This window comes from Mobula birostris, unplaced genomic scaffold, assembly GCF_030028105.1.
Source record: "Mobula birostris isolate sMobBir1 unplaced genomic scaffold, sMobBir1.hap1 scaffold_892, whole genome shotgun sequence".
Classification (NCBI taxonomy): Eukaryota; Metazoa; Chordata; class Chondrichthyes; order Myliobatiformes; family Myliobatidae; genus Mobula; species Mobula birostris.
Window position 1 is genome coordinate 199 of NW_027278609.1, and position 21,356 is coordinate 21,554.

The following is a 21,356-nucleotide window of genomic DNA, read 5'->3' on the forward strand; positions in this document are numbered from 1 at the left end:
TAGTCCTGACGAAGGGTCTCGGCCGGAAACGTCGACTGCACCTCTTCCTAGAGATGCTGCCTGGCCTGCTGCGTTCACCAGCAACTTTTCTGTGTGTTGCTACAAAACATCACACCTTCTGACTTCATTCTTTCCTCCTGACGCCAGCATGTCTGGGTTGCTACTCACAGCCTTTAGGAATGCAAGTTTAATCCACAAAACATTTATCTGGTATTTTATGTGCTAACACAGAGGACAATTAATACTTATAAACTATAGATAAGGCTGTCTTCAAAACCACCTGTAAACCTCACACTTCCATGCGCAGCGTCTGGGCTAGTGTTCCGATATTCACAGCTTTTAGGAAATGCATTGTTGTGAACTCAATCCACAGTACTTCGTCAAACAGATGCACGGGCCAGGCAGCATCTGTGGAAAAGAGTAAACGGCCGGCGTTTCAGGCTGAGGCGTCGCCTGTTCACCCTTCTCCACAGGTGCTGCCTGGCCTGCTGAGTTCCTCCAGCATTTCGTGTGTGAATCTTCTCCAGTGCCTCAGCGCAGTAACACAGTGGCCTCTTTGCACAACACGGGTCTGGTTTTTTTTTTGCTTTGCTTTGATGTTTGTTCATTTTGCGCTGTCTCGTACGACGTGGGCGATCATCGTCTTTCCCTGACCTGCAGGCTAGCGGAGGGAAGGAGTGCCTTACACCTTTGGTAGAGGTGTAGCTTCACCCACACCGTCTACGCCACCACCTATTTTAGCGTCATTGACAAGCGTACTATCCGTGCCTTCTCTGTCCCTTGACCCATGTATCAAATTTAAACTGCATTTGCCATCTCTTGGCCTACTTATCGAAATTAAACAGCATTTGCCCTCCCTTGGCCCACGTATCAAAATTAAACTGCATTTGCCATCTCTTGGCCCACATTGAAATTAAACTGCATTTGCTACCCCTTGACCCCATCAGAATTAAACTGCATTTGCCATCCTTTGGCACATTTCCCCAGCCGCTCAAGATTCCCATGTAAACAGTAATAATCACTTTCACTGTCTCTGTCCATTCGTTTGTTCGTTATGTGCCATGTCGCATAACGTGCACAATCAAGGTCTTTCTGCGACCATGATTTTTCTACAGATGTGGTCTGCCGTCGCCTTCTTCTGGGCAGTGTGCAAGACAGGTGACCACCCCCCACCCCCAGCCATTATCGATACTCCAGCGATTGTCTGTCTGGCGTCAGTGGTCGTATAACCAGGACTTGTGATCTGCACCGGCTGCTCATACAACCATCCACCACCTGATCGCGGGGCTTCACGTGACCCTGATCGGGGGGCTAAGCAAGTGCTACACCTTGCCCGAGGGTGACCTGCGGGCTAGCAGAAGGAAGGAGCGCCTTACACCTCCTTTGGTGGAGACGTATCTCTACCCCTCCACCCCGTGCTTATTGTTTTGATGTGTATGTGATAAAATTTGAATTTTGTGTTCCTTCTTATTAATGTTTGTTTCTTTCCTGAATGCTGTTCCTGTGATGCTACTGCAGATATACTTTTCATTGCACCCATGGGTACCTGTGCATGCAGCGATAAAATTGCCTCAAAGAGGCAGCACTTATTGTTAGTGGAGCTCTCCCCCCCCCGGCAATCTCCCTGGACATGCCCTCTCCTCACTGGCAGGAGGTACAGAAGCCCGAAGGCACACACTGAACGAATCAGGAACGGCTTCTCTCCCCCCCCCCCCCCCCGCCATGTTGAATTGTGTTCGCGGGTCTAGCGAGACTGGACGTGCACTGACTTCGAATAGGCAAATTAATCATTGACTTACAGAGGGTAGAGATTGCACCAGACACACCCGCTCCCCAAGTTACAGACACGACAAAGCTGAATACAGAACAGACGAACTGAGTTAAACGTGTGCGCAGAGCATACCTCCCCAATCGTCATGTGCACCCTTGCCTTAATCAGGGGAACGAGAGCGCAATCTCCTTCCAGGTACTGTTTTGTGTCCCCACGATATTTGAAACTGGTCACCAGGCAGCTCTCCAATGGGGAAAGGCAACTGCAGCCTCTAAGCCAACCCATCACAACGGAAGCAACTTTCAACATTCAGAATGAGGCCCACACGAGGCAACGTTGAACCCATGTGCTCTGCCGCACTGCTTTCTTCTTCTGCATGCAGTCTTGGCTACCTACCTGCAGGAAAGATGCAAATAAGGTTGAAAGAGTACAGAGAAAACTTACTAGGACGTTGTCGGGACCGGAGGGCCTGAGTTTTGAGGAAAGACTGAATAGGTTAGGACCTTATTCCTTGGAATGAAGGAGAGACAAGATTTGATAGAGGTATACAAGACTATGAGGGGTATTGATAGGGGTAAATCTCAGCAGGCTTTTTCCCGCTCTGGTTGGGTGGGACAACAACCAGAGGTCATGGGTTAAGGGTGAAAGGGGAACAGTTTAAAGGGAACTCTGAGCCTCAGAAGGGTAGGGTGAAGTCAGACGGAACCATGGTCACAGGGGACTCGATAGTCAGTGGGGACAGATAGGAGATTCTGTGGCAGAAAAAGAGACACCAGGATCACGTGTTGCCTCCCGGGTGCTTGGGACCAGGATGTCTCTGAGTGGGTGCGGGATATTCTTGATGGGGAGGGTGAGAAGCCGGAGACCGTGGTACATGTTGGTACCAATGACATGGGCGGGACAGGGGTAGAGGCCCTGTGAGGTAGGTTTAGGGAGTTAAGGCTGATTTATACTTGTGCGTCAAATGTACGCCATAGGTACGGCGTAGCAGCATACCCTACACTGTACTCTACACCGTACCCTACGCCGTAGCCTAATGCGCCCCTCCCCAAAACGTAACTACGCGTCGCGGTGTCGCAGACCTCAACAACTGTGGTCCGCTTGATTGTCCGTAAGGCCAGTGATGTTGTGGGGATGGAACTGGACTCTCTCACGGTGGTGTCTGAAAAGAGGATGCTGTCCAAGTTGCATGCCATCTTGGTCAATGTCTCCCATCCATTACATAATGTACTGGGTGGGCACAGGAGTACATTCAGCCAGAGACTCATTCCACCGAGATGCAGCACAGAGCGTCATAGGAAGTCATTGCTGCCTGTGGCCATCAAACTTTACAACTCCTCCCTTGGAGGGTCAGACACCCTGAGCCAATAGGCTGGTCCTGGACTTATTTCCTGGCATAATTTACATATTACTATTTAATTATTTATGGTTCTATTACTATTTATTATTTATGTTGCAACTATAACGAAAACCAATTTTCCCCGGGATCAATAAAGTATGACTACGACTATGACTATGACTGTGGTAGCATCGCATTTCCTCCTGCACTGCAGTAGTTTCCCGTTGGGCGACTGAAGGGCAGGGAAGGAACTCTGGCTGCAATGCGTTCCATAAAGCTTTACAGACCTCTGAAATTATGGAGGACCCCGTGCTTGACGCCAGTTTGTAGCAAGCTGCCACAGCCTGCTGACTTCCACCCGAAGCTAAAACTCGAATGGTGATGCCAGTCTCTGAGTATACGGTGCGTGCGCTGATGAGAAATAAATGGCGGGAGACGATGAACCAAATCGTCAAATCTATCTGCTGACATCCGAAAATACTTGAAATGCGTTTCCTCGTCTGTGTCTCTCAGTGGCCGGACAAGCACAGAAAATTCACCCTCCTTCAGTTTCAGTCGCCGTTGTTTGAAGTTGGATTTTCTTCGTGTTGAGTTTCAACACAAAGAAACTCAACACAGTGGCGTAGAAACCCCACCGTCAACTAGCGTTTTGGCGGTGAATTGGAAGGGGTGACCTGTACAAGTGGGACTGGTTGCCCCTTAACTGGAGGGGAGCCAATATCCTGGGAGGGTTTAGACTCGGTTTGCAGGGGAGTGGAACTGAAGTGGAGAGGCAGAGGATGGGGAGGTTGTAGAGACAGCTTGCAGGGAGTCTGTGAGGAAGGATAGGCAGATGATGGAGCAAAGATGCACTCAGCCTGATGGTTTGAGATAAGTCTATTTCAATGCAAGGAGTGTCATAAACAAGGCGCACGAACTTAGAGCGTGGATCAGTACATGGAACTGTGATGTTGTGGCCATTACAGAGACTAGGACGTCTCAGACAGGAGTGGCTGCTGAGAGTAAAGGACAGGGAGGGAGGCAGAAGAGGAGGGGGAGTGGCATTGCTAATCAGGGATAGTGTCACGGCTGCAGAATAGGAGGAGGAAGTCATGGAGGGATTGTCTACTGAGTCATTGTGTGTGGAAGTCAGAAACAGGAAGGGGTCAAAAGCTCTACTGAGTGACCCCCCCCTCCCCCTCCCCCTCCCCCCGACAGTAACAGAGACATCGAGGAGCAGATAGGGAGGCAGATTCTGGAACGGCGCAATAATAATAGGGTTGCTGTGATGGGAGATTTTAACTCTCCTGATATTGACTGGCATCTCCTTAGAGCAAAGGATTTGCATGGGGTGGAGTTTGTTAGGTGTGTTCAGGAAGGGTTCTTGACGCAATATGTAGATAAAGCCAACTGGAGGAGAAGCCGTACTTGATCTGGTATTGGGAAATGAACCTGGTCAGGTGTCAGGTCTCTCAGTGGGAGAGCATTTTGAAGATAGTGATCACAACTCTATCTCCTTTTCCATCGTGCTGGAGAGGGATGGTTGCAGACAATTTGGGAAAAACATTTAATTGGAGTGGGGGAAATATTGTTGTACTCGGCAGGAACTTGGGAGCATAAATTTTCAGGAAAAGGCACGGCAGAAATGAAACAAATGTTCAGGAAATATTTGCATAGATTTCTGCATAGGTATGTTCCATTGAGGTGGGGAAAGGATGGTATGGTTAAAGAACCATGGTGTACAAAGGATGTAGGAAATCTAGTTAAGAGGGAAAGAAAATCTTACAAAAGATTCAAGAAGCTGTGTAGTGTTAGAACGCTAGAAAATTACAAGAATGCCAGGAAGGAGTTTAAGGATGGAATTAGGAGAGCCAGAAGGGACCATGAGAAGGCCTTGGTGAGCAGGATTAAGGAAAACCACAAAGCATTCTACAAGTCTGTGAAGAGCAAGAGGATGAGCCGTGTGAGAATAGGACCAGTCAGACGTGATAGGGAACATGTGTACTTGGAGCCGAAGGAGGTAGCAGAGGTATCCATTGATGGTAGCAGTGTGAGCAGGGCATGTCCTGAGTGGTGAGGGCCGTCAATGATAATTCCCTCTGCCTCCTCATTGCCCGACCGGGGATCAGATCTGTACCCATCCACCCTTTGCGCAAGAGCCTGGAAGACCTACCACTCAAGGTTTTAGGAACAGTTTCTTCCTCTCTGCCAGAGGTCATGGTACGTATTGGGTAGGAAAAGGGAGGAGGCTACAGGAAAGCAGACTACAGGGAGCGGGGAAGGAAGTTGAGAAGCAGGACTTCAAAGGTAGTAATCTCTGGATTACTGCCTGTGCCACTGGACAGTGAGTATAGGAATAGAGTGAGGTGGAGGACAAATGCGTGGCTGAGGGATTGGAGCAGGGGGCAGCGATTCAGATTTCTGGATCATTAATGATGATGATGATTATGAAGACACACAGTCCTCTTTTATTGTCATTTAGTAATGCATGCATTAAGAAATGATACAATATTTCCTCCGGTGTGATATCACAAAACACAGGACAGACCAAGACTGAAAAACTAACAAAACCACATAATTATAACATATAGTTACAACAGTGCAACAATACCATAACTTGATGAAGAAGTCTGTGAGCACGGTAAAGTTCAAAGTTTCTCAAATATCCCACATCTCACGCAGACAGGAGAAGGAAGAAAAACTCTCCCTGCCATACCCGACTACGGTCCGAATCTGAGTCATCCGAAAACTTTGAGCTCCGATCAGTTCTCTGACACCGAGAACTGAGCACCATCTCTGTCTGAACGATTCAACCCCCTTCTCGGTCGCCAAAAGCAGGCAAGGCCGGGGATCTTGAGGCCTACCCTCCAAAAGATTCCCAGCCACACAGTAATGACAGCAGCGGACGGGCGTTTCAGCAATTTCTCCAGATGTTCCTCTGTGCTTTCACGTCCATTCTCCATCAAATCAGAATTGTCCACGGCCCCTATTTACCAGATACGATATCATTTTTCACCGAAGGGCTGCGCACATGCGGGCGCGCCGCCATCTTCTCCTCCTGCCGTTTGGGACCTCTTTTAGGGCAGGTGTGACCTGTACAAATAGGACGGGTTGGACTTGAATCCCAGGGGGACCAATATTCTGGCGGGGAGGTTTGCGAAGGCTGCTGGGGAGAGTTTAAACGAGAATTATAGGGGGGTGGGAACTGAACTGAAGAGACAGAGGGAGAGGCGGTTGGTTCACAAATAGAGAAAGCCTGTAGACAGTGCGAGAGGGAGGACAGGTAGGTGATTGAGAAGGGACGCGCTCAGAGTGAGGGTTTGAGATGCGTCTATTTTAATGCAAGGAGTATTATGGATGAGCTTAGGACATGGATCAGTACTTGGAGCTCTGATGTTGTGGCCGTTACAAAGACTTGGATCGCTCAGGGGCAGGAATGGTCACTTAGAGTGCTAGGCTTTAGATATTTCAGAAAGGACAGGGAGGGAGGCAAAAGAGGTGGGGGCGTGGTACTGCTGATCAGAGATAGTGTCACGGCTGCAGAAAAGGAGGAAGACATGGAGGGACTGTCTACTGAGTCCCTGTGGGTGGAAGTTAGGAACAGGAAGGGGTTAATTATTCTACTGGGTGTTTTTTATAGCCATCCAATAGTAACAGGGACATCGAGGAGCAGATAGGGAGACAGATTCTGGAAAGGTGTACTAATAACAGGGTTGTCGTGGTGGGAGATTTTAATTTCACAAATATCAATTGGCATGTCCCTAAAGTGAGGGGTTTAGATGGGGTGGAGTTTGTTAGGTGTGCTCAAGAAGGTTTCTTGACACAATATGTAGATAAGCCTACAAGAGGAGAGGCTGTACTTGATCTGGTATTGGGAAATGAATCTGGTCAGGTGTCCGATCTCTCAGTGGGAGAGCATTTTGGAGATAGTGATCACAATTCTATCTCCTTTACCATAGCATTGGAGAGGGAAAGGAACAGACAAGTTAGGAAAGCTTTAATTGAGGTAAGGGGAAATATGAGGCTATCAGGCAGGAACTTCGAAGCATAAATTGGAAACACAGATGTTCTCAGGGAAATGTACAGAAGAAATGTGGCAAATGTTCAGGGGATATTTGTGTGGTTTTCTGCATAGGTGCATTCCAATGAGATGTTAGGGTACATGAACCGTGGTGTGCAAAGGCTGTTGTAAATCTAGTCAAGAAGAAAAGAAGAGCATACGAAAGGTTCAGAAAGCTAGGTAATGATAGAGATCTAGAAAATTATAAGAGTAGCAGGAAGGAGCTCAAGAAAGGGTTAGGAGAACCAAAAGGGGCCATGAGAAGGCCTTGGTGGACAGGATTAAGGAAAACCCCAAGGCATTCTACAAGTACGTTAAGAGCAAGAGGATAAGGTGGGAGAGAATAGGACCACTCAAGTGTGACAGTGGAAAAGTGTGTCTGGAACCGGAGGAGATAGCAGAGGTACTTAATGAATACTTTGCTTCAGTATTCACCAGTGAAAAGGGCCTTGGCAATTGTAGGGATGACTTACAGCGGACTGAAGTGCTTGAGCATGTAGACATTAAGAAAGAGGATGTGCTGGAGCTTTGGAAAGTTATTAAGTTAGGTAAGTCACCATGACTGGACGAGTTGTACCCCAGACTACTGTGCAAGCAAGGGAAGAGATTGCTGAGTCTCTGGCGATGATCTTTGCATCATCAATGAGGATGGGTGTGGTTCCAGAGGATTGGAGGGTTGCAGATGTTGTTCCCTTATTCAAGAAAGGGAGTAGAGACAACCCAGGAAATTATAGACCAGTGAGTCTGACTTCAGTGGTGGGCAAGTTGACGGAGAAGATCCTGAGAGGCAGGACTGATGAACATTTGGAGAGACATAATCTGATTAGGGATAGTCAGCATAGCTTTGTCAAGGGCAGGTCATGCCTTATGAAACTGACTGAATTCTTTGAGGATGTAACAAAACACATTGATGAAGGTAGTGCAGTGGATGTAGTGTATATGGATTTCAGTAAGGCATTTGATAAGGTTCCCCATGCCAGGCTCATTCAGAAAGTAAAGAGGCATGGGATCCAAGGAGACCATGTTTTAGAAACATAGAAAATAGGTGCAGGAGTAGGCCCTTCGGCCCTTCGAGCCTGCACCGCCATTTATTATGATCATGGCTGATCATCCAACTCAGGACCCCGCCCCAGCCTTCCCTCCATACCGCCTGACCCCTGTAGCCACAAGGGCCATATCTAACTCCCTCTTAAGTATAGGCAACGAACTGGCCTCAACTGTTTCCTGTGGCAGAGAATTCCACAGATTCACCACTCTCTGTGTGAAGAAGTTTTTCCTAATCTCGGTCCTAAAAGGCTTCCCCTTTATCCTCAAACTGTGACCCCTCGTTCTGGACTTCCCCAACATCGGGAACAATCTTCCTGCATCTAGCCTGTCCAATCCCTTTAGGATTTTATACGTTTCAATCAGATCCCCCCTCAATCTTCTAAATTCCAACGAGTACAAGCCTAGTTCATCCAGTCTTTCTTCATATGAAAGTCCTGCCATCCCAGGAATCAATCTGGTGAACCTTCTTTGTACTCCCTCTATGGCAAGGATGTCTTTCCTCAGATTAGGGGACCAAAACCGCACACAATACTCCAGGTGTGGTCTCACCAAGGCCTTGTACAACTGCAGTAGTACCTCCCTGCTCCTGTACTCGAATCCTCTTGCTATGAATGCCAGCATACCATTCGCCTTTTTCACCGCCTGCTGTACCTGCATGCCCACTTTCAATGACTGGTGTATAATGACACCCAGGTCTCGTTGCACCTCCCCTTTTCCTAATCGGCCACCATTCAGATAATAATCTGTTTTCCTATTTTTGCCACCAAAGTGGATAACTTCACATTTATCCACATTAAATTGCATCTGCCATGAATTTGCCCACTCACCCAACCTATCCAAGTCACCCTGCATCCTCTTAGCATCCTCCTCACAGCTAACGCTGCCACCCAGCTTCGTGTCATCCGCAAACTTGGAGATGCTGCATTTAATTCCCTCATCCAAGTCATTAATATATATTGTAAACAACTGGGGTCCCAGCACTGAGCCTTGCGGTACCCCACTAGTCACTGCCTGCTATTCTGAAAAGGTCCCGTTTATTCCCACTCTTTGCTTCCTGTCTGCTAACCAATTCTCCACCCACACCAATACCTTACCCCCAATACCGTGTGCTTTAAGTTTGCACACTAATCTCCCGTGTGGGACCTTGTCAAAAGCCTTTTGAAAATCCAAATATACCACATCCACTGGTTCTCCCCTATCCACTCTACTAGTTACATCCTCAAAAAATTCTATGAGATTCGTCAGACATGATTTTCCTTTCACAAATCCATGCTGACTTTGTCCGATCATTTCACCGCTTTCCAAATGTGCTGTTATCACATCCTTGATAACTGACTCCAGCAGTTTCCCCACCACCGACGTTAGGCTAACCGGTCTATAATTCCCCGGTTTCTCTCTCCCTCCTTTTTTAAAAAGTGGAGTTACATTAGCCACCCTCCAATCCTCAGGAACTAGTCCAGAATCTAATGAGTTTTGAAAAATTATCACTAATGCATCCACTATTTCTTGGGCTACTTCCTTCAGCACTCTGGGATGCAGACCATCTGGCCCTGGGAATTTATCTGCCTTCAATCCCTTCAATTTACCTAACACCACTTCCCTACTAACATGTGGATCCAGAACCGGCTTGCTCACAGAAGGCAAAGGTTTAATTGTAGATGGTTCGTATTCTGCATGGAGGGTGGTGACCAGTTATGTTCTGCAGGGATCTGTTCTGGGACCCCTCCTCTTTGTGATTTTTATAAACGACCTGGATGAGGAAGTAGAAGAGTGGGTTAATACATTTGCTGATGACACAAAGGTTGGAGGTGTTGTGGATAGTCTGGAGGGTTGTCAGAGGTTACAGTGGGACATTGATAGGATATAGAACTGGGCTGAGAAGTGGCAGATGGATTTCAACCCGGATAAGTGTGAGATGGTTCATTTTGGTAGGTCAAGTATGATGGCAGAATATAGTATTAATGGTAAGACTCTTGGCAGTGTAGAGGATCGGAGTAATCTTGGGGTCCAAGGCCATAGGACACTCAAAGCAGCTGCGCAGGTTGACTCTGTGGTTAAGATGGCATACAGTGCATTGGCCTTCATTAACCGTGGGAGTGAGTTCAACAGCCATGAGGTTATGTTACAGCTATATAAGACCTTGGTCAGACCCCAGTTGGAGTACTGTGTTCAGTTCTGGTCACCTCATGACAGGAAGGACGTGGATACCATAGAAAGGGTGTAGGCAAGATTTACAAGGATGTTGCCTGAATTGGAGGGTGACCTTATGAGAATAGGTTGAGCGAACTTGGCCTTTTGTCCTTGGAGCGACAGAGGATGAGATAGAGGTGTATATGATGATGAGAGGCATTGATCGTGTGGATAGTCAGAGGCTTTTTTCCCAGGAATGAAATGGCTAACATGAGGGGGCACAGTTTCAAGGTGCTTGGAAGTAGGTACAGAGGAGATGTCAGGGGTAAGTTCTTACCAGAGAGTGTGGTGAGTGCACGGAATGGGCTGCCGGCGCTGGTGTAGTGGTGGCGGATACGATAGGGTCTTTTAAGAGACTCTTAGATGGGTACATGGTGGTTAGAAAAATAGTTCCTAAAATAGGTTGCGTGGTCGGCGCAACACTGTGGGCCGAAGGGCCTGTAATGTGCTGTAGATTTTCTATGTTTCTCTGAGGAGAACTTCTTCACTCAGAGGGCCGTGAGAGTGGCGAACGAGCTCGGTTTCAACGTTTAAGCGAAGTTTGGATAGGTATATGGACGGTAGGGCTGTGGGGGGCCGTGGTTCCGGTGCAGGGCGATGGGAGTAGGCAGTTTGAAGGGCTCTCGGTATGGGACTAGATGGGCTGAAGGGCCTGTTTTCTGTGCTGTACTTCTCGGAGACTTGCCATCGCCTTTCTTGTGCGCCTGACCAGCCAGTGTTCGGCCAAGACGGGAGCGACGTGCCTGTGATCAACTCGCCCAAATGCAGGCTCCGTCTGCCGGAAACTTCCGTCCCTTTAGTAGCGCTGCCACTCCCTCAGCCGACTCTCCCATCTGGAAAATCCCCTTTAATATATCCCCTTTAAGGGCAATCGCTTCTCGCTTCCTCCAGCGCTGTGGAGGACTTGGACTGGCGATTAGTGGGGCGGGGTCTCTCCGGGACTGCCTGGCTGCCAATCATATGACATCACCTAAAACGACGCGTTAAGGAGCCAATCTAAGCGAGATTTAACCTGGTGGGCGGGGCGACATGGGAGGCTGGGCTCATCGCTGAGTAATACGGGTCTCTGATAGGTCCGCACGGGTTAAATCCGCACGATGATTGGGTGTAATTCGCTGAACGGTTGTATGTGGGCGGGAAGAGCGCTGGAGCAATTGGAGGTGGCTGCAGCGATGGCAATCTACATTTCCCGCCACGCGATTGGCTGGGACGTGGATTGACAGATAGATGGACCTACTGCTGAGAGAGTCATTACTAACCGTCCTCCGTCACCGCATGCTATGATTGGGTCAAATCTCCGATTGACAGGGCGAGCACACAATCCGGAGGCACGACGGGAGCCAAGACCCGCCTCGCATGCAAGGGTCAACTGCGCGGCGAAAAAAAAATCCAGTCCGGTGATTGGCCCACAGCTGGGATTGACAGGAGCGGGGTCAGCTGGGCGAGAAGATCCGCCCACCATGCACGTCACTGCGCCGCCACATCCGAGGGTTGGTTCAAACGGAGATTGACAAATGCGTAGGCGGGTCAAATGTTTCCGACCACCTTGTACGTCAGCAGACCGCAGCCTTCGGGGATTGGTTTAGGTTGTAATTGACAGTTCCTCGATCCTTGACACCGCCTCCTCCCCTGACGTCAGCGCACCAGCACGTACGCCGTCGATTGGCACTCGACTGACAGCGTCGTGGGGCGGGCGCTCACTCGCCAACGACGACCCTCCCCCTACTGTGACGTCACTCCGGCGGACCGCTCCGCCGATTGGGTCGAGGCGGCGATTGACACCTAGCTGGGGCGGGAGTGGGGCGAGCGCTGGGCGGGGAGCCGCTCCGGATTGGCTGGAGGACCGGCGCGCTGACTGGCCGCCGCGGCCGCCCGTCACGGCGGGATTGAGGGGAGGGAGGTGAAGGCGAGCGGAGCGGAGCCGAGCGGATCGCGGGCCCCGGGCGGCGGTTATTATTCAAAATCAGCGGCGGAATGCCGCCGAGGTGAGCCTTCGAAACGGTCGTCCCCCCGCCCGCCCAAACGCCACAGCAACCACCCAAAAAAAGCCCCCCCAAAAGATGTCCGGGTTGCGTCGGGACCTCGGCGTTTCCCGGTCCCGCCGCCATTCGCTGAGGTAAAGTGGACGGCCCCGTTTCGGGCCGGCGGTCTGATGGTGGTGGATGAGGGAACTCTCCATACTCGAGGCCCGGGCTGCGGTTGCGGCCTACTCGTCCGGTGGGAGGGAGGGAGGAAGGAAGGAAGGGGGGGGGGGTTGTTGGTGTCGGGCTACGAGGCCGTGAAGATCGGACCGGGAAAGGTCGTGCCCCGGGGTGCGGGGGATCCGGATTAAGAGTCGCAGATGCGTGACTAATCTGGGTTTAAAACCGCCTGTGGCGGTGTCAGGGGTTTAAATGCAGGAGGGTGACTCGATTTAGTGGTATCTGTGTGAGATAAGGGCAGGTTACTGGGGTGTCAGGGCACGAAATGGGCGATTAACCGGGGTTAAAGTCTCCAATGTGTATATATTTGGGGTGTCAGGGCATCAAATGGGGGGCTAACCCGGGTTAAATCGCCAACGTGTGTATATTGGGGTGTCGGGGATTAACCTGGGTTAAAGTCATGAACAAGTACGTATTGGGATGTCAGGCACGGAATGGGGATTAACCAGGGTTAAAAGCTCCAATATGTATATATTGGGGGGTCAGGGCACAAAATGGGGGACTAACCCAGGCTAAAGCCACAAACAAGTGCGTACTGGGGTGTCAGGGGATGAAATGTGGGATTAACCTAGGATAAAGTCTCCGATATGTATATATTTGGGGTGTTGGGATTAAACTGGGTTAAAGTCACAAACAAGTACGTATTGGGATGTCAGGCACGGAATGGGGGATTAACCAGGGTTAACGTCTGAAATGTGTACATGTTTGGGGTGTCAGGGCATGAAATGGGGGACTAACCCGGGTTAAAGCCACAAACAAGTGCGTACTGGGGTGTCAGGGGATGGAATGTGGAATTAACCCAGGTTAAAGTCTCCCAATATGTATATATTGGGGTGTCAGGGGATTAACCTCTGTTAAAGTCAGGTTAAAGTCTCCCAATATGTATATATTTGGGGTGTCAGGGCATCAAATGGGGGACTAACCCGGGTTAAATCCACAAACAAGTGCGTACTGGGGTGTCAGGGGATGGAATGTGGAATTAACCCAGGTTAAAGTCTCCCAATATGTATATATTGGGGTGTCAGGGGATTAACCTCTGTTAAAGTCAGGTTAAAGTCTCCCAATATGTATATATTTGGGGTGTCAGGGCATCAAATGGGGGACTAACCCGGGTTAAATCGCCAACGTGTGTATTTTGGGGTGTCAGGGGATTAACCTGGGTTAAAGTCATGAACAAGTACGTATTGGGATGTCAGGCATGAAATGGGGGATTAACCAGGGTTAAAGTGTGAAATGTGTATATATTTAGGGTGTCAAGGGATGAAATGTAGGATTAACCCAGGTTAAAGTCTCCAACGTGTGTATATTGGGGTGTCAGGGCATGAAATGGGAATTAACCCAGGTTAAAGTCTCCAATATATATATATTGGGGTGTCAGGGCATGATATGGGGGACTAACCCGGGTTAAAATCTCCAATATGTACATATTGGGGTGTCAGGGCATGAAATGGGGAATTAACCCAGGTTAAAGTCTCCAATATATATATATTGGGGTGTCAGGGGATTAACCTCTGTTTAAGTCACAAACAAGTACGTATTGGGATGTCAGGCACGAAATGTGGGACTGACCTGGGTTAAGATCACAAATGTGTGTATATTGGTGTGTCAGGTCAGGTTAAAGTAATTTTTCTCGGTGTCAGGGTATTTATTTCCTTTCTTTTTGCAGTACATATTTAATTTATTTGAAACTATATTTCTTACTGTAATTAGTTTTTTAAATTATGTGTTGTAGTGTACTGCTGCTGCAAGGACAACAAATTGCATGACATATGCTGGCGATGTTAAATCCGAACCTGGGCTGAGATCTTGTGTTGGGGTGCCAGTAGTTTAAATGGTGGGATAGATCTGGATTAAAGCAAAACGTGCGATAAATCTGGGCTGAAATCACGCATTGAGGCGTCAGGAGCTTAAGTGAACTGTGAGCTCAGATTAATATTGTCAGTGATCGAGGTGTCAGGGTTTTATGTGGGTAATAAATGCAGGTCAAAGCCATAAATATGGGATGAATCGTGATGATAGTCACATCTTGTGCAGTCAGGGTTTTATGTGGCTAAAAATCACATATTCGGATGTCAGGGGTTTAGTCATAAACTGCGGTAAATCTGGGAACTGGGGATTTGGGAGTTTAAATGTGGGATAAGGTCCAGGTAAAAATCACATTGGGGTGCCAGGGGTTTAAACCCCAGTTAAAGTCGCATATTGGGGCGTCAGGATATTCATGTCGGGTAGATCCAGGTTAAAGTAATTAATTGTGGTGTCAGAAATTTAAACACAGGGATAAACCTGAGTTAGAGTCGTAAATGTGCAGTAAATCGGCACTAATTAGGGATTCAGAAGTTTTGATTTGGGATAAATCCAGATAAAAATCACATTGGGGTGTCAGGAGTGGGAAAATCCAGGTTGAAGTCACAAATGTGTGATAAATCTGGGCTAATCGGGGATTCAGGGGTTTAAATGTCAGATTGACATTTTGGGGGTGAAACCAGGTTAAAATCACATATGGAACTGTCAGAGTTGAGTGTGGCATAGTCACTTATTGGGGTTTAGAGGTGGGATAGCCCCAGATTAAAATCATCTATCATGTGATAAATTGAACCATGGGTTATTACAGCACAAAGACAGGCCTTTCAGCCCATCTTTTCCATGCCAAAATACTGTTCCACCTGCTGCCATCAACCTGTATCTGCTCTGCAGCCCTTCCATTATCGGCTAAATCTCAGGGTTTAAATGCCCAAGGAATTTCGGTTGGGATTAAAATCAAACATTGGGGTGTCAGGAGTTTAACATGGGGTAGACATGCGTTTTCAGATTTTTAAAAAGTAAGATCTAAAAATATCTCAACCTATGTTAAAATGTGAGGTAAATCGTGTACATTGGGGCCAGGGATTTAAATGTGGATTAAAGTTGTACATCGGGGTGTCAGGGGCTTAGATACGGGATAAAACTGGATTAAAGTCATATATTGGGAATGAGGAGATTAAATCTGAGATGGTCTGCATTAAAGTCCAGATGCGGGTCTAAATGTGTGTTTAAACCTGGCTGTCGAGGTTTTAAATGTGGGATAAAATCATACGTAGTGGTGTCGGGGTCTTGAGGACCACCGTGAACAAGTGTGAGGCACCATGAAATTGAGAATCCGAAGGTGTTTTAGAGCAAGAGGGTAGCTGAGGGCGAGGGAGGGAGTTTGTGTCTGCAGCCAGAGGATGTGGGCGGGGCCCCCAGTGAGTACTCTGCCTCGATATTTACCGAGGAGGAAAGTGTGGACGGTGATGAGATCAGGAGAAGGGTGTGCTGATGTTCCAGGGCAGGTTGAGATTAGGGAAGGTGAGGTGTGTGTATTGAGAAATGACCCCGAGCTAGCAAGGGAGGAGACTGCTGAGATTTCTGTAACTCCTTTAGCTACAGGCAAGGTCTCAGAAGACTCAACTTTGGCAATGTTGTCCATTTGTTTAAGAAGGGTCTCAGGGAATTGTAGGTCAGTGAACCTTGCCTCACTGAGAGGGAAATTAATGGCGGGGGTTGGGGGAGAAATTCCTTAAAGGATCGGCTTTTCTTGGATTTGGAAAAGCATGGGCTGTCCTCGCTGCTGCCATCAGAAAGGAGGTACAGGAGCCTCAAGTCTCACTCCACTAGATTCAGGAACAGTTATTACCCCTCAAGCTTCGGGCTCCTCAACCAGTGGGGATAACTTCACTTGCCCCATCACTTCAGTGTTCCCACTTTCAAGGCCCTCGATATTTATTGCTTGCTTGTTTATTTATTAGTATTTTATTTGCTTTTTCTCTTTTATATTTGCACGGTCGGCTGTCTGTGAGTCTTGTTTTGTGTAGTTTTCCATTGATTCTATTGTGTTGCTTTGTATTTGTGGAGAATCCCCTCGAAAACGAATTCTCAGGGTTGTACAGGGTGACACATGTGTACTTTGATAATTTGAACTTTTTATACGTCTTACAAATTTGATTGAGAGGCCAGGGATGATTGATGCAGGTCAGTGGGCATTATAGTCACAGAGTAAAACAGAACAGATATAGGCCTATTGGCCCAACAGGTCCCTGCTAACCACAATGCCCTCCCATTTAGACCCAATTTCCTGCATTCCACCCTCAATCCTTTCACCCACCCCGCCCCCTGCTAGTCCCTGTCCGAGTGCTTCATAAACAATGAGCCTTCCTCGACCACTTCCGCTGGCAGCTCGTTCCGTGTGCTCACCTCCAACCTCAGAATCGGGACTATTGTCCCTGACAATGTCGTGACATTTGTGGTTTTGTGCAAGAGGCAAAATGTCACCAACGCCAGAAAACCTGCAGGTGCTGGAAATCCTGATGCAAGGCTGTGTCAGCCAGAAAAGGCACCGGCTTCAGTCCCAGTTCCCATTCCCATTCCCATTCCAACATGCTCCGCTGCCGCGATGTGGCCACACTCAGGTTGGAGGAACAACACCTTGTATTCCGCCTGGTTAGCCTCCAACCTGATGGCATCAACATCGACTTCTCAAACTTCAAGTAATTGTTCTCCCCCACTTCGCCATTCCCCCTTTTCTGTTTCCCGCTCTCACTTCATCTCCTTGCCTGCCCATCGCCTCCCTCTGGTGCTGCTCCCTTCCCTTTTCTTACATGGTCATCTACTCTCTCCTAACAGATTCCCCTTTCTCCAGCCCTTTATCTTGTTCACCAATCGGCTTCCCAGCTCTTTACTTCACCTCTCCCCCCTCTTCTGGTTTCACCTGTCACCTACCACCTTGTACGTCTTCCCCACCTTCTCACCCGACTTCCCATCTTCCTTCTCAGTCCTGATAAAGGGTCTCGGCCTGAAATGTCGACTGTCTGCTCTTTTCCATAGACACTGCCTGGTCTGCTGAGTTCCTCCAGCATTCTGTGTGTGTTGATAAAACATTACCCTAGGTTACAATATTTTAAAAAGAGAAATAGTGAGGTATTGTTCACGGACTGTCCACAAAGCTGTTGGTAGAGCGGAAGAAAACGTTAAGGAGGCTGTTCCTAAAACTTTGCGTGGTAGGTCTCCAGGCTCCTGTACCCCCTGCATTGATGGTAGCAGTGTGAGCAGGGCATGTCCTGGGTGGTGAGGGCTGTGAGTGATAGTTCCCTCTGCCTCCTCATTGCCCGACCGGGGATCAGATCTGTACCCATCCACCCTTTGCGCAAGAGCCTGGAAGACCTACCACTCAAGGTTTTAGGAACAGTTTCTTCCTCTCTGCCATCAGATCGCCTGTACGGTCTGCAAACACTGCCTTGTTATTCATCTTCTCTGCTAGTTCTTTTTGTAACTGATGGTAATTTTTATGGCTTGCTACTGCAAAGCAACAAATTTCACAACGTATGTCAGTGATTCTTTACAAAGTCACCTCCCAAGCCCCCCATTTCTCCTGCGCTCCAAGGAATACACACCTTGCCAGGACAACCTCTCGCTATTAATCTACCCTACGCTCTTTCCACTTCAACACTATCTCTCCTTTAACAGGGTGACGCAGACTGTGCAGGCCTCACTAATGACACATACAACTGCAATGTAACTGCCCAGCACTCACATTCAATTCCCTGACTGGTGAAGGCCAGATTGCCGGGCCTGTCTTGCATTCCCCGTGACTCTTCACTTGTCCTCCGAGGTCCCTTTATTCCTTTACACCCCCCCACCCCCCCCCCCCCCCCAAGCGCCCTGCTCTCCACAGTACAAGTCCTACACTTGGCGGCTTTGTGGCCGAGATTTGTGGACTGCGCTGCTGGTGACTGTCGGTGTTCCACGGGGATCAGTGATGGGCCCTCTTCTCTTTACATTGTCTGTCAGTGATGTGGACGACGGAATCGGTGGCTTTGTGGACGGTACGGAGATAGGTGGAGGACAGGACAGCTGGTGTTGAGGAAGCAGGGAGGCTACAGAAGGACTTGGGCTGACTGGGAGATTGGGCAAAAGAAGTGGCAGTTGGAATACAGTATTGGGAAGTGCATGGTTGTGTGCTTCGGCAGAAGGAGTAAAGGCTTCGGCTATGTTTCTAAATGGGGAGAAATTTCAAAAATCTGAGGTGCAAAGGGACTTGGGAGTCCTTGTGCAGGATTCTGTAAAGGTTAACTTGTGGGTTGAGTGGTGAGGAAGGCAAATGCAACGTTAGCGTTCATTTCAAGAGGACGAGAATATAAAAGCAAGGATGTAATACTGAGGCTTTATAAAACACTGTTGAGGCCTCGCTTGGAGTATTTGTGAGCAGCTTTGGGCCCCTTATGTAAGAGCAGATGTGCTGGCATCAGAGAGGTTCCGGAGGAGGGTGAAGAAAATGATTCTCGGAATTAAAGTGTTAATGTATGAGGAGTGTTTGATGGCTCTGGGGCTTTACTTAATGGAGTTTAGAAGAATCAGGCGGGGGGGTGGGGGAAGATCTCATTAAAACCTATTTAATATTGAAAGGCCTTTAGAGTGGATGTGGAGAGGATGTTTCCTATGGGGGGAGACGCAGACCAGAGGACACAGCCTCACGATAGAGGGATGTCCATTTAGAATGGGGCTGAGGGGGGAAAAAAAATCTTTAGCCAGTAGCTAGCGAATCTTTGGAATTTGTTGCCGCAAGTGGCTATTTAGGCCTGATCATTGGGTGCATTTAAAGCGGAGGTTGATGGGTTCTTGATCAATCCGGATGTCAAAGGTTATGGGTGGAATGGGGTTGAGAAGGTTAATAAGTCAGCTCTGATGGAATGGCACAGACTCAATGGGCCCAATTGGCCTCATTCTGCTCCTATGTCCTATAAAACCATAAGAAATAGGAGCAGAATTTGGCCGTTTATCCCATTGAGTCTGCTCTGCCACTTTATCATGGCTGATCCATTTTCCTCTCAGCCCCAATCTCCTGCCTTCTCCCCATATCCCTGTCTACTCAAGAGTCTGTTGACCTCTGCCTTAAATATAAATAAAGACTTAGCCTCCACAGCCGCCTGTGGCAAAGTATTCCACAGATTCATCACCCTCTTCATAAGGACGCTCCTCATCTCCATTCTGAAACGGTGCCCCTCTGTTCTGAGGCTGTGTCCTCTGGTCTCAGACTCCCCACTGTGGGAAACATCCTGTCCACATCCACTCTATCTCGGCCTTTCTCCATTCGATAGGGTTTCAATAAGGGTCACCCCTCATTCCTCTGAATTCCAGCGAGTACGGGCCCACAGCCATCATATTTCAAGTCATTCAATCCTGGAATCATTTTTGCGAGCTTCCTTTGAAGCCGCTCCAGTTTCAGCACATTCTTTCTAAGATAAGGGGCCCAAAACTGCTCACGATACTCACCAGTGCTTTCTGACCTTATGGATTTCACAAAGAACATCACCTCACAATTACCTGTGTTGAAATCCATTTACCTCTTCTCGCTCCACTTCCCCGGGTGATCGAGAACCCCCTGTCATCTATGACAGCCCTCTTCACCCTCAACAGTGCCTCCTAATTTGGTGTCATTCGCAGAGAGACTGACCCTGTCCTGAGCATTTGCATCCAACTCATTGGCTACATTTAACTCTGGTCCCAAAGATTAATTCCCTGGGGACTCACAACAAAGTTGATAAGTTGGGAACAAAACACGAGGAAATCTGCAGATGCTGGAATTTCAAGCAACACACATCAAAGTTGCTGGTGAACGCAGCAGGTCAGGCAGCATCTCCAGGAAGAGGTACAGTCGACGTTTTGGGCCGAGACCCTTATGAAAGTTGGGAACAAAGCTGGCCTGGCCCTGGAAGACAGAAGGTAGTGGTGATGGAGGGGTGTTATTCTGACAGGAGCTCTGTGACCAGTGGTGCTTTGCAAAGTCAGTGCTGGGACCTCTTTTTATCGATCTGGGTTGAAACGTAGCTTTGATGGGCAAGTTTGGAGACAAAATGAACATTGTTGTAGAATCTACACTCGGTGGCCCCTTTATTAGGTACACCTGACACCAATGCAAATATCGAATCAACCAATCAGGCAGCAGCAACTCAATCATTAAACACGCAGACATGACAAAACATCAGAACGGGGGAAGAAATGTGATTTAAGTGACTTTAACCAGGGAATGACTTGATTGTTGGTGCCAGGCAGGGTGGTTTGAGTATCTGAGGGACAGCCGATCTCTTGGGATTTTCATGTACAGCTGTCTCCAGAGTTCGCAGAGAAAGGTGTGAAAAGTAAACTGAAACCTCGAGTGAGCGGCAGTTCTGTGGGCAAAAATGCCTTGTTGATGAGAGAGGTTAGAGGAGAACAGCCAGCCTGGTTCAAGCTGATAGTAACTCAGATAGCCACGTATTACAATGGTGGTGTGTGGAAGAGCATTGGACAGTGAAGTGGATGGGCGACAGCAGCAGAAGACCACTGACGTACACTCAGTGGCCACTTTATCAGGTACAGAACATACCTAATGAAGTGGCCACCAGATCTGCAGATTTGGCCAGAGAAATGGAAGGTGGAGTTTAACCTGAGCACACGCAGGCAGAAGGCATTTCCCTCAGTTCGGCATTGTGTCCAGCACAGATACGATGGACCGAAGGGCCTTTCCCCCGTGCTGTTCCCACTACAGGATGAACCTTGGTGAATGCCCAGGTGTTAGGGCTGAGAGAGTGGTGTCATCCTGGTTCAAATGTGATGCAATTTTGTGGCATTTCGTAACTCTTATCTCCAAAGCTGAAATCTAATTACTGGCATATTACATTCTGACATGTCCTACGCTGTCAAGAAACATTCAAAAGAGAAACGTTAATATTTGCAGGCTGGGACCGCGCACAGTGTATAATTTTTGTAGAGCCACCA

At 48.3% G+C, this 21,356-nt stretch overlaps 1 protein-coding gene across 2 annotated transcripts in view; it reads left to right on the forward strand.

The window, feature by feature from the left end:
* Positions 1-12,253: 12,253 nt before the first annotated feature.
* LOC140193831 (palmitoyltransferase ZDHHC5-like) overlaps positions 12,254-21,356 on the forward strand; it is a 44,084-nt gene continuing 34,981 nt past the window's right edge. Inside the window, exon 1 of one of the 2 annotated variants that reach the window (XM_072250984.1) lies at positions 12,254-12,371. The gene's annotated coding sequence lies outside the window, so the exon portion shown is untranslated. Of the gene's footprint in view, positions 12,372-12,422; positions 12,503-21,356 lie in introns of those variants that run through there. The other variant, XM_072250985.1, reaches the window with a different exon arrangement.